At 36.7% G+C, this 13,562-nt stretch overlaps 1 protein-coding gene across 7 annotated transcripts in view; it reads right to left on the reverse strand.

Annotated features, from left to right (window-relative positions):
• LOC129788381 (tyrosine-protein phosphatase Lar) overlaps window positions 1-13,562 on the reverse strand; it is a 138,745-nt gene that overhangs the window by 13,376 nt on the left and 111,807 nt on the right. The window lies entirely within an intron of this gene.

Below are 13,562 nucleotides of genomic sequence, written 5' to 3' on the forward strand. Positions count from 1 at the left end.
ATCAGAAAATTATGATTTTGGTTAAAAAATTCTTCTTTTGATCAGGAGATGTTCCGGTTTGGCCAGGGAGAATGTAAATTTTTGAAAGTAAAATATTCCAATTACAAGAGAAAGGTTCCATTTTGTGAGAAAAGTCTGCCATTTCGAGCAAATAAATATTTTCATAATCGAAATTCCATTCTCACATTGAAAAGAACATTTCCCTAAACAAATTTGAACATTCTCTTGATCAAAAGCAGAATTTTTTGACTAAAATAGAAATTTTCTGATGAAAAAATTAATCCGAAAAGTACTTAAATTTTAATTTGACATTTTACCTACTGTCAAACGCAGGGGCGTCGGAACGTTTTCGAACTTGGGGGGGACAAACATTTTGGCGCCCCCTTTCCCTTTTTTGGCGCCCTCCTTCCCTTTTTTTGCGCCCCCCCCCCCCTAGTTTGGCGCCACCCATGTTGGCGCCCCCCCCCCTATTTTTTAGGGTATTTTTTTATATATATAAGTGCGAAACGAGAACCCTCTAATTTTTCATGGACAGTTGCATGATGAACAAATTTTTTTAAAGGTTTTCAAAAAAAACTTTTCTCGAAGGAAATTACCTTTTTGAAGACCTCTTAAGGTCGTTCCACATTATTTCTTTTCTTCCACACGACGATCTTATAAAAAACGAGAGGAAAAACATAGATTTAAAAAAAATTTACGCTTTCCAACAAACACAACTTTCTTTAATATGTATATAGATTTTCCGAGCTACAACTTTGTGTCAGACAATTTGTTTCTATTTTAAAGTGAAAATGCATTTTCAGTCCACTTTCCACTTTCCAAATTATAAATAATAAATGGTCAAAAATATCAATTCTATAACATTATTTTAACTCGACACTATCAAAGCTATTGAGATTGAAAGATTTGCGTAAAAATTAGATTTTTTAATAAAAAATAAATGAACAATAAATATTTACAAAACTGCACATTTATTTTTTCCCACCCCACCCTAAGGTCTTTGAATTATTTTTTATAGTGTAGTACCGCTGGTACTAACTGTCATAGTATAGGACAGATTGGCTTATGTGTGTGAGGTTGGCGGGAGTCTTAAGGTGACTCTCTCTCCCAACCACCCTAGTACGGTTGGCTCAGTTGCTCGTGAGCCATGGAGTCGTACGGACGGACTCACCCCCATAAGTCTGAATCGTAGTACCTGGCTATGACAATTGGTATCTCATTGTCTGGTATTTTACAATTCAGAAGTGGGATAAGCCCAATACTCGTTCGCGGAAGTGGAAAAGTGCGAAAAATGTTGAATTCGCGAGTGAAAAATTCCATGGCGTCACTTTGACGTCACGTGGTGGAATTCGCGGAAAAAGTCCACCGTTTTGGGACTTTCGGGGCGTAGAGAATCGCGTTGTAGCACCCGTGAGTGCTAAATAATTGTTCCCCGTCGTGTAAATGAGTGAAATTCGGGGAAAACGCGTCGAAAAAGCCGTGAAAGTCGCGTCGTAAAAGTGACATTTTGGCAATTTTTGTGTTGCCAGACGCGAAAGGTGCGCGGAAAAAAGTCCTTCGTGGGGCTTTTTCGGGGCATGGGAAGTCCCGTCGTGGTTTCCCTTAATGCGAAAAATGCTTTCGCAAATGAAAAACTGCCGCGAGTGGAAAAAAAATTGTGACATTTTATGCGGGATTTTTCATACGCAAAAAGTGTGTGTTTGTGTGATGAAGCGGCGCGCGCAGCCACGGCAAATGTGTGTGTGTGTGTGTGACCAGCGGCGTGAGCGGCTGAGTGGCAATGTCATCGAGGACACCAGCAACACACACACACCAACGAAGTCATCGTGTCAACCGGCGGCAGCGTCACACACATGCAGCAGGGAAGCTGAATATGGCTGCGGGGTGCTTGAGCCCAGGATGCAGCAAAAGGAGTGCATGCACATAAGGCATGCGAGGAAAATAAAATTAAAGGGAAAATCGCAAGTATTTTCTTTTAGATTGGAGAGTGGTATTCTCCAAAATGGTTATCCTGATATTATTGAATTTTATTTCAATGCTTAACCCTGAAAAGCGCTTTTCAACCCCCTGATATTCTCTTAATGTTTTTGTGTTTATGTATGAAATGAACATGTTATTTTAAGAGGATTTAATGGCAAGATTGTCTTGCAAATGTTTAGGAATAAATATTCCTTGATTTAGCAATTCAGTAAGAGTTGCAAAATAGGGCTGAAAATCAGTTTTGGATGGAGCCCGACTATAAAAAATGATGATTGAAACTAAATTGCAAGTTTTCTTTCAGTGAGATGAAAAAAAAATGAATGAATAAAAACTAATGTTTGTTTTACTCCTTATTGAAATTTTTTGTTTATGTGGAGTGGGAAAGATGGAGAATTGCATAAGAATTTATGCGGAAGTCCCAGTGGAAAAGAAAAATTAACAATTGTTTCATTTCTGCGTTAGAAAATGTTTTACGTTTTGGGGCTGAAAGATTGCATAAGAATTGAAGGTTAAATTCCATCAAAGTTGAAAATTTCATAATAAAAAATTGAAAAAAATCACTGAATCTAAACTAAAAATTTCAATGGAATAAAATTGAAGGTCTAAGGAATAAATTTTGTGTAATTGAATAAAATAACATTCCATTAATTTAAATTGCAATTTTATTGATAACAAGTGGTTGGAAAATTTCATAGGATTGCCTGAAAATTTCATGAGATAAAGATGAAATGAATTTTTATTGAGAATAATCAATTATTAAAAAAAAAAAAAAAAAAAGAAGTTAAATTTTGATTTCAAATAATTGATAGGTAATTCAAACAATTTTCATGAAAAATTGGAAAGTTAAGATAATTCTTTGAATCTTTATAAGAAATAAAGAAAATGAAAGAATAATTATTTGAAAATTCTCAAAGATGAAACTTTCATGAAAAGAAAAAGGAATTGAAATTTCCAAGTAAAGAAAAGCTAATTGAGATTTTCTGAAATAGGAAACGTTATGATATTTTCATGCAATGAAAATAAAATTAAATTTTCAAGAAGTTTGAAATTGAAGGAAATCTCTAGGAAGATGAAAATTTAATGAAACTCTAAAGTAGTTGAAAAAAAAGGAATGAGAATAAGAATTTTTATTAAAAGGAATTTAAGGGATATGAAATTTTCAAAAACAGAGGGATGAGTAAATGATAGCACAATTCTTATGCAATAGGAAGTCGTGGATATCTCTATTTGTTGCTTAGGAAGTATATCCGCTTAAGAAGGTTTGATATACTCGATTTAGTTTCGGAAAATTAAAATTGTTCATTTCAATTTTGAATGCGAATGTCAATTTGCAGTTGGTAAGAATTGTCACATTAAGATTAAAGCGTAGTTAAGCTGTGAAAATGTGAAAACTCCGTGAAAATATGATGACATAGTGGAAAGAAGGATTTAAGCGAGATGTTAAGCAGCAAGAAAAGCAGGATTCTCGAAAAACTAAAAAGACTTCCACTGGAAATGTTCATCATGACGCAAATACCAATAGAAACAATCAAAAGAATGGATTGTTTGGATAGGAGAAGTCGAGAAAAGGCGGAAAAATACTAAACGATTGTCAGGAGACCAATTGGAAGTTTTGCTTACAAAAGGGGAAGAGCAATATGAACGGATTGTTTCAGGAGACATGTGAGGTGATGCTAAAGGAAAGATTTAGGATTTCGACTATCCGGAAGAAGACGCATGAGTTAGTTAAATCTGAGGAAGGCATCTAACGTCTTGGGTTCTGCAGGTCAAAGCAGGATAGTTAAGGAATCGGATCTTCGTATAGCACAGCATGTAAACTAATCCAATCAGGGTCTCAGGGAAATTTAAGAAAGATCGTCAACAATTACTCAGGCGCAGCATGAAGCGGAATAGTTGGGAAAGCTAAAAGTCAAGGAGTCCTGGCTGTGAAGATTCAGCCATTAGTAGAAGGACTTGTGACAAGTTTTGTGAACTTTCTGCAGCGGTTGTCAAGGATAAATTGAGTCGAGAAGATTAGTTCTCTTCTGCCGCTATACAAGCAATTCCAGATTGAATCAGGGACGGAATTGGCTGGAGAAGGGGCTTCTGAGGATACGGTGAAGCTGTTCAGCAGGGACGTGATGCTCAAGGATGGTGTTGTCAAAAAGCACATAGATGGACCAATTGAAAGTCTTGTATGTGCCTTACACTTGTATGTTGGAACAAGTGGAACATTTGTGTCAACAGGTTAATACTCACATTTGCTGAGAACGAAGGAAACGATGAAGAGTAACTACAAACGAGACTGTGTCTTATGTCAAGAGGATAGGCTCCTGGAAGGAAAGTTAGGACAGTCTAAGGCTGCGTTGTGGAAAGACGTTTCAATGAGTATATTGATGAGTGAGGATTCCTGGATATTGTTAGTTCTTCAGTAAGGATTCCTAAAGCCAAGGTCAAAATGACAACAAACCATCAAAAGGAGGGAAATTCTAAGGACTCCTTGAGGTGATGGCAATGTTCGAGTTGGTTGTCAGTTGGAGGTTGAGATGGGATGAACCATCAGGAGGTAAAAGGAAGAATTAAAGAGGAAGTAAAGCACATTGACACTGTTGAGGACCTCTAGTGAAGACAATCATTCTTCAATAAATGGAGGGAGAATCAGGTTGCAAGTTTTAAGTGCATGATAGAGGGTAGGAAATGTATGGAAGATACATCAGAGAGCGCCCTGGAAGAATGTGCTAGACAGCTTAAAGGATATCAAGACAAGATCAAGCAGAAGTTTACGATTCCATTGAAAGACTAAACGGTGCTTGAGGACTACAGAGTCAGTAATAGGATAATGAGAAGGTGAGCTGCAAGGTTCTGAAGATAAGAAAGGATCTGCGATGGATCAGGTTTCTCAGTGGAAGCAGTGGTAAGAATACCTTCTGGTGAACAACTCAGAGGAATTGCATCCAGTCTGTAAAAGAGATCTATGATAAAAGGACTGGAATAGGTCCGTAGAACTGAAGAGGAAGTTCTTGAAGACAGAAAGCAGTCGAAGAAGATGTTAGGATCCTTCTGGAAAAGGGACAGGCAGTTAGCACCGAGAAGCCATCAAGAGATTGGATGATTGTGGAGTGGTAGTTAGTGTTGGCTCCATGGTGTGCTATGGAAGGCAATGGTCGCCTTGGAAAAGAACGATGACGCAGATCCGCAAGCAAGAGGCGGCAATACATAATCCAATATAAAGATACATGCCTGATGAAAGATTCACAAGTAAGAATTTCAAAATATGTGAAATACTTTGGAATGGAAGGAGTCTTGTGATGTCCTGCTGGGATTCACTGGAATTCTGAAATAGGCAGATGAGTAAGAGAAATAGTCACCAGGGAAAGTCCAATAAGAAATGAGTCCACTTCAGTAATGAGGAATTTGGCATCATTCTGTAAGATGCACTGCAATGCATATGTGCGGTAAGGTGATCAGATTCAGCGAAGTTGTGGAAGTGTTCAACTGGAATTCCCGAATACGTCTATAAAAGTCAGCGGTTCCACAAGGTCGAAGTATGCCGATAGGCATGTGAATCATAGCGTGACAAGGTGGAAAAAGCTGATAGGAGACGTAAAGTGAGGTGTAGTGATTCTCCTCGGATCAATGTTACTAAAGCACTGGATACCAGAGAAGTAAGAAGTCTTCTGATTTTATTGTTTTGGTTCACAATGGGGTATCAGAGAGAAAAGTGTTGTGCTTGTGTACATGGAGAAGTGGTTTCACTGTGAAGCATAAAATTAGTGCTCAAAATGAGGGTGAAACTGATAAGTGGCTTTGGGCCATAGGTATAGATTCTCTTCTGAGCAATGCTTTCCATAGCATTTGAGGATACCTGGGCGAAGGGAAGTTCTCTGGACTTATTGTTTCGCATAGTGAGGTATCAGGAGAAAAGAAATGTGCCTGAGCACATGGAAGAGCAATTCACAATGTTTATGTGATCAGTAGAAATACTGTGATAAACTGGCTCTTCAAGCATCCATAGAACCATTATAATGAGGTAAGGTATCAACCTGATGTATCAATAGATATGGTAGAATGGATGAATTGGAATGTAGGTCTGAGCGATCAATGGACGCATTGTAAGCTAGACAAGACATTCAGGTCATGTATCTAGGTAACCAGTTGATACTAAAGACAACAATCATGAGTCTTCGTTGATCGGATGATATTGAGAGTTATATATCCTGGATATGAATACAATCAATTGGTCATTCCGTGATGTAGATAAAATCATGAGTCTGTGAGTAAATGCTACTGGTATAGATAAGGCATGACAAGTAGGTTTTCGCGGAGAGGCATCATGCTTGCATGGTGGGCCTGTTACGTTGAAAACCTGAAGTGTCGTATTGGTTAACATCAATCCAAGGTTAAGGTCCAAGGTCTTTGATAGTTAGTCATACGGCGAATGGTTTCTCGGAGACACTAGTCTCTATGGAACGAGCTTATGGTTCCTGGAACTGTATAAGCTAAGTCTAGACATATGTTCCATGAGAAACAAGTAACATGGCGAATGCTGTGTTGAGAGAACCTTCTAAAGGTTCATGGGTGTGATGATTTTGTGTCATGTGCACTGGCGTACTAAATCAAACAGAACCCTTATGTACTTGGACTACCAGGTACGGTTCCACTAGGAACAATTTGATATGTTCTTCCAGTTGTCTATAGAGTTGTTGTCCACTGTGCCGGGCTTGCACTCTAGAACACATAAACCTAGTTGTTATCGCATTCATTGCGAAGTATACTGGTTGGAAGAAGTTCCAGTGGGTAACACTTTAATATACTTTTCCGTTTGTACATAGAGCTGTTGTCTAATACAGACTTGTATTCTATGATACAGGACCGCAGTTGTTATCGCATTCATTGCGAATTATACTGGTCGGAAGAGGTTCCACGGGAACATTTTGATATGATTTTCAGTTGTGCATAGAGTTGTTGTCTAATGCAGACTTATACTCTATACAAAGGACCGCAGTTGTTATCGCATTTATTGCGACGTATACTGGTCGAAGATCACGGGAAAATTCGGTCAATCTGTCTTGCTTTTCCTAGCTTGTGCCGAGGACGTCACAAAAGTCAGGAATGGCCGAATGTAGTACCGCTGGTACTAACTGTCATAGTATAGGACAGATTGGCTTATGTGTGTGAGGTTGGCGGGAGTCTTAAGGTGACTCTCTCTCCCAACCACCCTAGTACGGTTGGCTCAGTTGCTCGTGAGCCATGGAGTCGTACGGACGGACTCACCCCCATAAGTCTGAATCGTAGTACCTGGCTATGACAATTGGTATCTCATTGTCTGGTATTTTACAATAGCAAAGTTATTTTTTATGTTATAAAATATTGGAAATAGCGGGTAACCAATGATCCTAAATTATAAGTAGTAGTTATGCCGATTAGGGAAAAATAATTTTCAAAAAAATTACAATTTTGTCTTAAATTTTTTTTTTTTAAAAATACTTATATAGATAAAGAAGTCTTTCCTTACAATTTGCCCATCTCTTATTTTCAGCCAGTTTCACATTTACTGAGAAAGAAAGAATCATAGTCCGTAAATTCGTTAATTCGATCTTTCGCTTTATACTTTAACATCCATGCTATATTTAAATTTGCAATTATATATTTAATTTATGTTGTATATTTATCTTTGCAGTTTTTATGCATATACACAGTAAACTCAGAAAGTTTCCGAACAAAAAAAATTTTGAGGAGTTTTTGCATTGTTTGGTTAGAGACTACATACATATATGAGCTTGTAAAATTTCGATTTAAGTAAATCCTAAAAAGAGTAAAAAAAGAACCAACGAGTTAACAGTAAAAGAATCTATGGCTTAGAGATTAGCGCGTAGTACTCTTATTGTTAACATCCATAGTTCAAATCTCACCGTGAACATTTTTTTCTTTTTGTTTTTCTATTATTTTTCATTAGATACCTTAATAATCAAAAAGAAGGATCTGTTTGTTGGAAATCGTCATTCCTATACGACTATACACATCTACACCGTTTGTCCGATCGCGATGAATGACTCTTATGCACCATACACTGAGTAAATCTTTAGAATTGAATCACAATTAGTTTTAAAAGTATGGGATCGTCTAAGATTCAAAATAAGAGTGACCATTTCCCGGGAAAGCGCTTGGAAACATACAGATTTTCCCAAATAAAGTAAAGGTGTATCATCTACTATCTTGATTAATTTCTGAGTTTATAGGAATACAGTCGTGAATGTGCAGTGGGACCGCTTTCAATAGGACCGCTCGGTGGTAGGACGGCCTAAAAGCGGGGAAATTTGCCTTCTTAGTGGGACAATTGGTACCATGCCTCCGCAATAGGACGAAGGGGAAGGTGAAGTTTTCACCTCCGTACTTGAAACTCACCACTAGTTCTAGAAATTTCCAACGACACGTCTTCAACAGAAAAACATATTTTTCCCTTTACTTCACTAATTAAGCCTTTTTAAACTTATCTATTTAATGTTTCTTTAAAAATAATTACGAAAGAATCAATTTTTGACATTTTTGACGAATTAATTGAAAAAAAATACGAACTATTTTCATGAATATTTATTTGGTATTTCATATAAATGCGTATGTGAAATAGTTGGTATTCCATATAAGAAAAACATCTTCAAATGAAGAAATCTCTTCAAAAAAATTAAACTCGAACTTTATTCAGGGACTTTTTAAACAATAATTAATTTTTGGGTTCTTCGTCATTTTTAAACATTCGTCATTTCTAAAATATATTGGGAAACTTTTTCCAACAGCTAAATAATAGTCAAACAGAATAACATAACCTAATTTTTTAAAAATTTAGTGTGCAAAAATGTGAAAATTACCGGATAAACTGCAATGAACGGTGTCCGGCGGGTTATCCTTTATACTATTAAATAATATTCTAGTCGAAAATTTGTATAATTCACATTTTTTGTGACATAAGAAAAATTGATTTTTTTTATTTTAGTATTTTACGGCCGCGAACCTCATGTACATAGGGCCAAAAAATTGAGGTTATGTTCGGAGAAACCTTTTTTCTCGCGTAAAATATGGCTGTGTAATTCGTCTGTAGATTTACGAAAAGGAAATTTTCAGTCAAGCAAAACATAACCTCAAAATAAATAATTTTTTTTCCAACCGATAATCCCTTCAATTCCGCGTTATTTTTACAAAAAATTAAGTAAGGTTATGTTAGCAGGCATATTTTACAACCTATTTGGTGTTATACGCTAAAAAATATACCTAATTTAGCTGAAATTTTTTTAGGTTATGATGAAGCGAGAGAAGCCAGAAATGTCAAAAGATGTGCCTGTCTTGTCAAAAAAAAATACATCAGGAAGCTCCTAAGATTCTTTAGAAACTTCCTGATGCCAAGATTTCAATGATTGAACAATTTTCAGCAAACCCTTTGCAGTTACGGGAAGGACCCATTTTTTGTGAAAAATAAAATTAGAAGTGTGAGCGTTTTGGCTAGGAAAATAATTAATTATCCCATAAATCGCACAGTTTTTGCACATGAAAATTTACTTTGAGGTTATGTTTGGGGGGAGAGGGAATTTTCCTCAATTAAACGTGAGTGAGTATAATTTTGCGCTCTGGGAAAATCTTCCACTTAACATAACCTGAATGCACATTTTGTGACAATAAACCGAATTATGCAAATTTTCGTCTAGAAAATGAAATAAGAGCAATTCATTTTTCCCATAATTCTCACTTTTTGCACAAAAAAATATGTTTGAGGTTATGTTAGCGCAAAAAATACTTCGCTAAGTGTCAAAAAATACTTCTAGCGAAACGTCAACCAATATACGCCTCCGTCTGTTCAAAGCCATAGGATGAAAAATAACGATTTTTAATGTCCCTTATAATCTGGAAATTTCCAGTCTTTCCTTCTCGCGGGATAGGACTTATTAAGTGGACAATTAAAATGTTAAAAAAAAAAACCGATGACAATTTTTTTTCCAAATTCTTGAAAAAACGTCCATATTGCACCATTCTCCCCTACACAAACGAGATCTACAGAATTGACAAAATTGGACCAGTCTCCCCTAATAAACAGCTGACAAAAATTTCACCACTTCACCTCAATTCGCCGCAACTTCATTCTCTTCTCGTACTTTTTCATCAATTTTCTTCATCTTCAAAGAAAATGAAGAAAAAAGTAATTTTAATTAGTTTAATCGCCCTTAAAACGATTTCTAAGTGTTATTGTGATATGGTGAAGTGTATTTGAGGAGATAAAATTAATCAGGTTAGTTAATTCAGTGAAAAAATCGACATGAAAGACGGACCGTCCCACCACGAAGCAAGAAGCCCAGTTTTCTTTTCCATTTTCCTGGCTCATTTTCCGCAGAGTTGCATTTTCTTTGCCATTTCATGAAGTTTAGAGGCTATCTGAAGATGCCTGTCCAAAAATTTTCCGCAAATATATTTCTCCGAGCTCAGATTTCGTGGTGGGACGGATTTGCTAGAACCGGGTTGGTCCCACTGCACATTCACGACTGTAGTAGAATATCGTAAAAATGTGTAATATTATGAATTTAAATAATTTTCAAAAACCCATAGAAGGTGGAAAAAAAAAGTCCATTGCAATATTTTGGAAATTAGAGACTAAAAACAAAAAAATACGTGTTAGGAAAAACTTTTTTATTTTTTTACCTTCTAATGGGTTTTGGAAAATTATATTTTTTACGGAAAAATAAGCATTTATATAGCTTTTATCTGAGACTTTTTACGATATTCTACAATTCCTATAAACTAAGAAACTAATCAACTAAATATATGATAAACCTTTACCTTCTTTGGGAAAATTTGTATGTTTCCCAGCGCTTTTCCGGGAAATTGCCACATTTGTTTTGAATCTTAGACAATCCCCTACTTTTAAAACTAATTTTGGTTCAATTCTGGAGACTTAATCAGTGTATGGTGCAGATGGTAAATAAATTTAAATCTAAAATTTAATTTAAATAAATTTTTTCTATTGCATCTATCTTCCATTTCAATTTTTCTATCTATCCAAAAGCGCCAAGCGCCACAAAACTCCGCGCTTTGCTCGAATTTACCTCGTTTTAATTAATAAAGGGAACATGTGAAACATAATAAAAACTCAATTTGAACAGTGTCTCTACTAAAGGCGCCCTCGCTGTATCAAAGGGCGCCGAAAAGGACCTGAAAATTATTTTAAAAAAAAATTGTAACGTTTCAAGGGGCGCCCTCAGCCTCCTAAAATTATTTGAACGTTCTAAAGTCGTCCTCGCTGTGTCAGAGGGCGCCGGAAAGGTTCTAAAAATTCTCAAAAATAAATTATGACGCTTTAAAGGGCGCCCTAGATCAATTAAAATTATTTGAACCGTTTAAAGGCGCCCTAGCGGTGATCCAGATATAGATACAGATCAGAGGGCGCCAAGATTTAAAGTGTTTAATACTAGAGTAAAGCATGAAAATTTCTTTTAGCGAAAAGAAACAATTTCACTCATAAAAAAATTGCTTTAAAATTTAAAGTGTAGAGAGTCTAGAGTTTAGAACGTTCAAATAATTTCAGGAGGCTGAGGGCGCCCCTTGAAACGTTACAATTTTTTCTTAAATAATTTTCAGGTCCTTTTCGGCGCCCTCTGATACAGCAAGGGCGCCTTCAGAACGATCAAATAATTTTAGGAGGCTGAGGGTGCCCCTTGAAACCTTCTTATTTATTTTTGGGAATTTTCAGGATCTTTTCGGCGCCCTCTGATACAGCGAGGGCGCCTTTAGAACGTTCAAAAAATTTTAGGAGGCTGAGGGCGCCCCTTGAAACCTTCTTATTTATTTTTGGGAATTTTCAGGATCTTTTCGGCGCCCTCTGATACAGCGAGGGCGCCTTTAGAACGTTCAAAAAATTTTAGGAGGCTGAGGGCGCCCCTTGAAACGTTACAATTTTTTTTTAAAATAATTTTCAGGTCCTTTTCGGCGCCCTCTGATACATCAAGGGCGCCTTTAGAACGTTCAAATAATTTTAGGAGGCTGAGGGCGCCCCTTGAAACGTTATAATTTATTTTTAACAATTTTCAATTTCTAGTCTTTAAGCTCGTTTTGCGCCTTTGTTTAAAATTTTATTCCCTAATTTTTTTGTTTCCTTTTTTTTATTAGGGACTTATTATAAAAAAATTGAAAGGGCGCCTGCGGCGCCCCTTTGTATTGCTTTTGGTACCCCTGTGTGGCGCCTTCGGCGCCCTTTTGTGGTGATTTTGGCGCCCCTTTGAGGCGCCTTCGGCGCCCCTTTAAATTTTTTGAGGGGTACAAAAGACCCCCTGTACCCCCCAGTTCCGACCAGAGACCCAAGCTACGACTAGTCAATGCTGCTCCTGCTAAAATTTGGCAAGGTCTATGCTGCTGCTGCTCAATGTCGGCCATTTTTTTTCTAGCCAGTGCTGCTCCTGCTCCATTATCAAATTGATCGAGCTGCTCCTGCTCAATTCGTATTAGCTTTCAACTGCTCAAATTTTCTTGCCTTGGTTTTGGCTGCTCAAAGTCAATTTTGCTTAAGATTTGAGTGCTTCGGGGGGTCTCTTTTGAGAACTGATGAAATTAATATTTTAATTTTTCTTGGGGTTTTCTTAAACTAGGTTTTCAAGTGTTGGTTACATTTAAAGACTTATTAATGAAGTGTAAGAAAGTCACTTTCCGCCATCTTGAGATTTTTCTCGAACCACAAAGGTAGGTTTTTCTCAGGATCTACTGGATGGATTTTATTGGGGTAAAAAGCAAATGGAAGAGGGTATACCAAGGCAGATTTTAATGTACCAGAATTTTGAATTTCCACTCTGGGGCAGAGAAAAGTAGAAAAATATGACTTTAGTTCAAATATTTTTTACGTTCAAAATTCTGGTACATCAAAATCTGCATTGGTATATCCTCTTCCATTTGCTTTTTACCCCATCAAAATCCATCCAGTAGATCCTGTGAAAAACCTACCTGTGTTTTGAGAAAAATCTCAAGATGGCGTCGCACATAAGAAGGCTACAAATGTAACCAACTTCGGAAAACCAAGTTTAAGAAAAACCCCAAGAAAAATGAAAACATTAAAAATACGTCTATTCCAACAATTTGCCCAAGAGATCCCCTTAAGGAACTAAAACCAGCCACTTTCAATGGAAAGTTATACTAGATTGATTTTTGTTTTACCAAAACAGTTTTTGGTATTTTTTATACTAAAGCAATGGTTCTATATGTTTTTTGTTGTTCTAGAAAGGGTTTCGGAGATATTGCCCCTTAAAGTTAGGCAAATTTTGTTTTTGATTTTAGCGCCTCTTGCGGTCATTTTTGGAACTTGAAATGTTCTAGACAGTTATAGGGTTTCTTGAAGCCTTTCATTTAAGCTTGAGTTGGTCAAAATCGGCCAAGCCGTTCTCGAGTTAAATCGAAAAAACACTTTAGCTTTAGGCCGCCATAATTGCTAAACGGCTTGACCGATTTTCAAGTATGAATTCTGAGCTCTACAACATAATAAAATGTCAGACCTCTGGCTATAAGGGAACTGGTTAACGATATTTCAAAATGGCGGAGGGCGGCCATTTTGGATTTTGAAAATGCAAAAAAAATTAAGT

The sequence above is a fragment of the Lutzomyia longipalpis genome, chromosome 2, assembly GCF_024334085.1.
Source record: "Lutzomyia longipalpis isolate SR_M1_2022 chromosome 2, ASM2433408v1".
In the NCBI taxonomy this organism is placed as follows: Eukaryota; Metazoa; Arthropoda; class Insecta; order Diptera; family Psychodidae; genus Lutzomyia; species Lutzomyia longipalpis.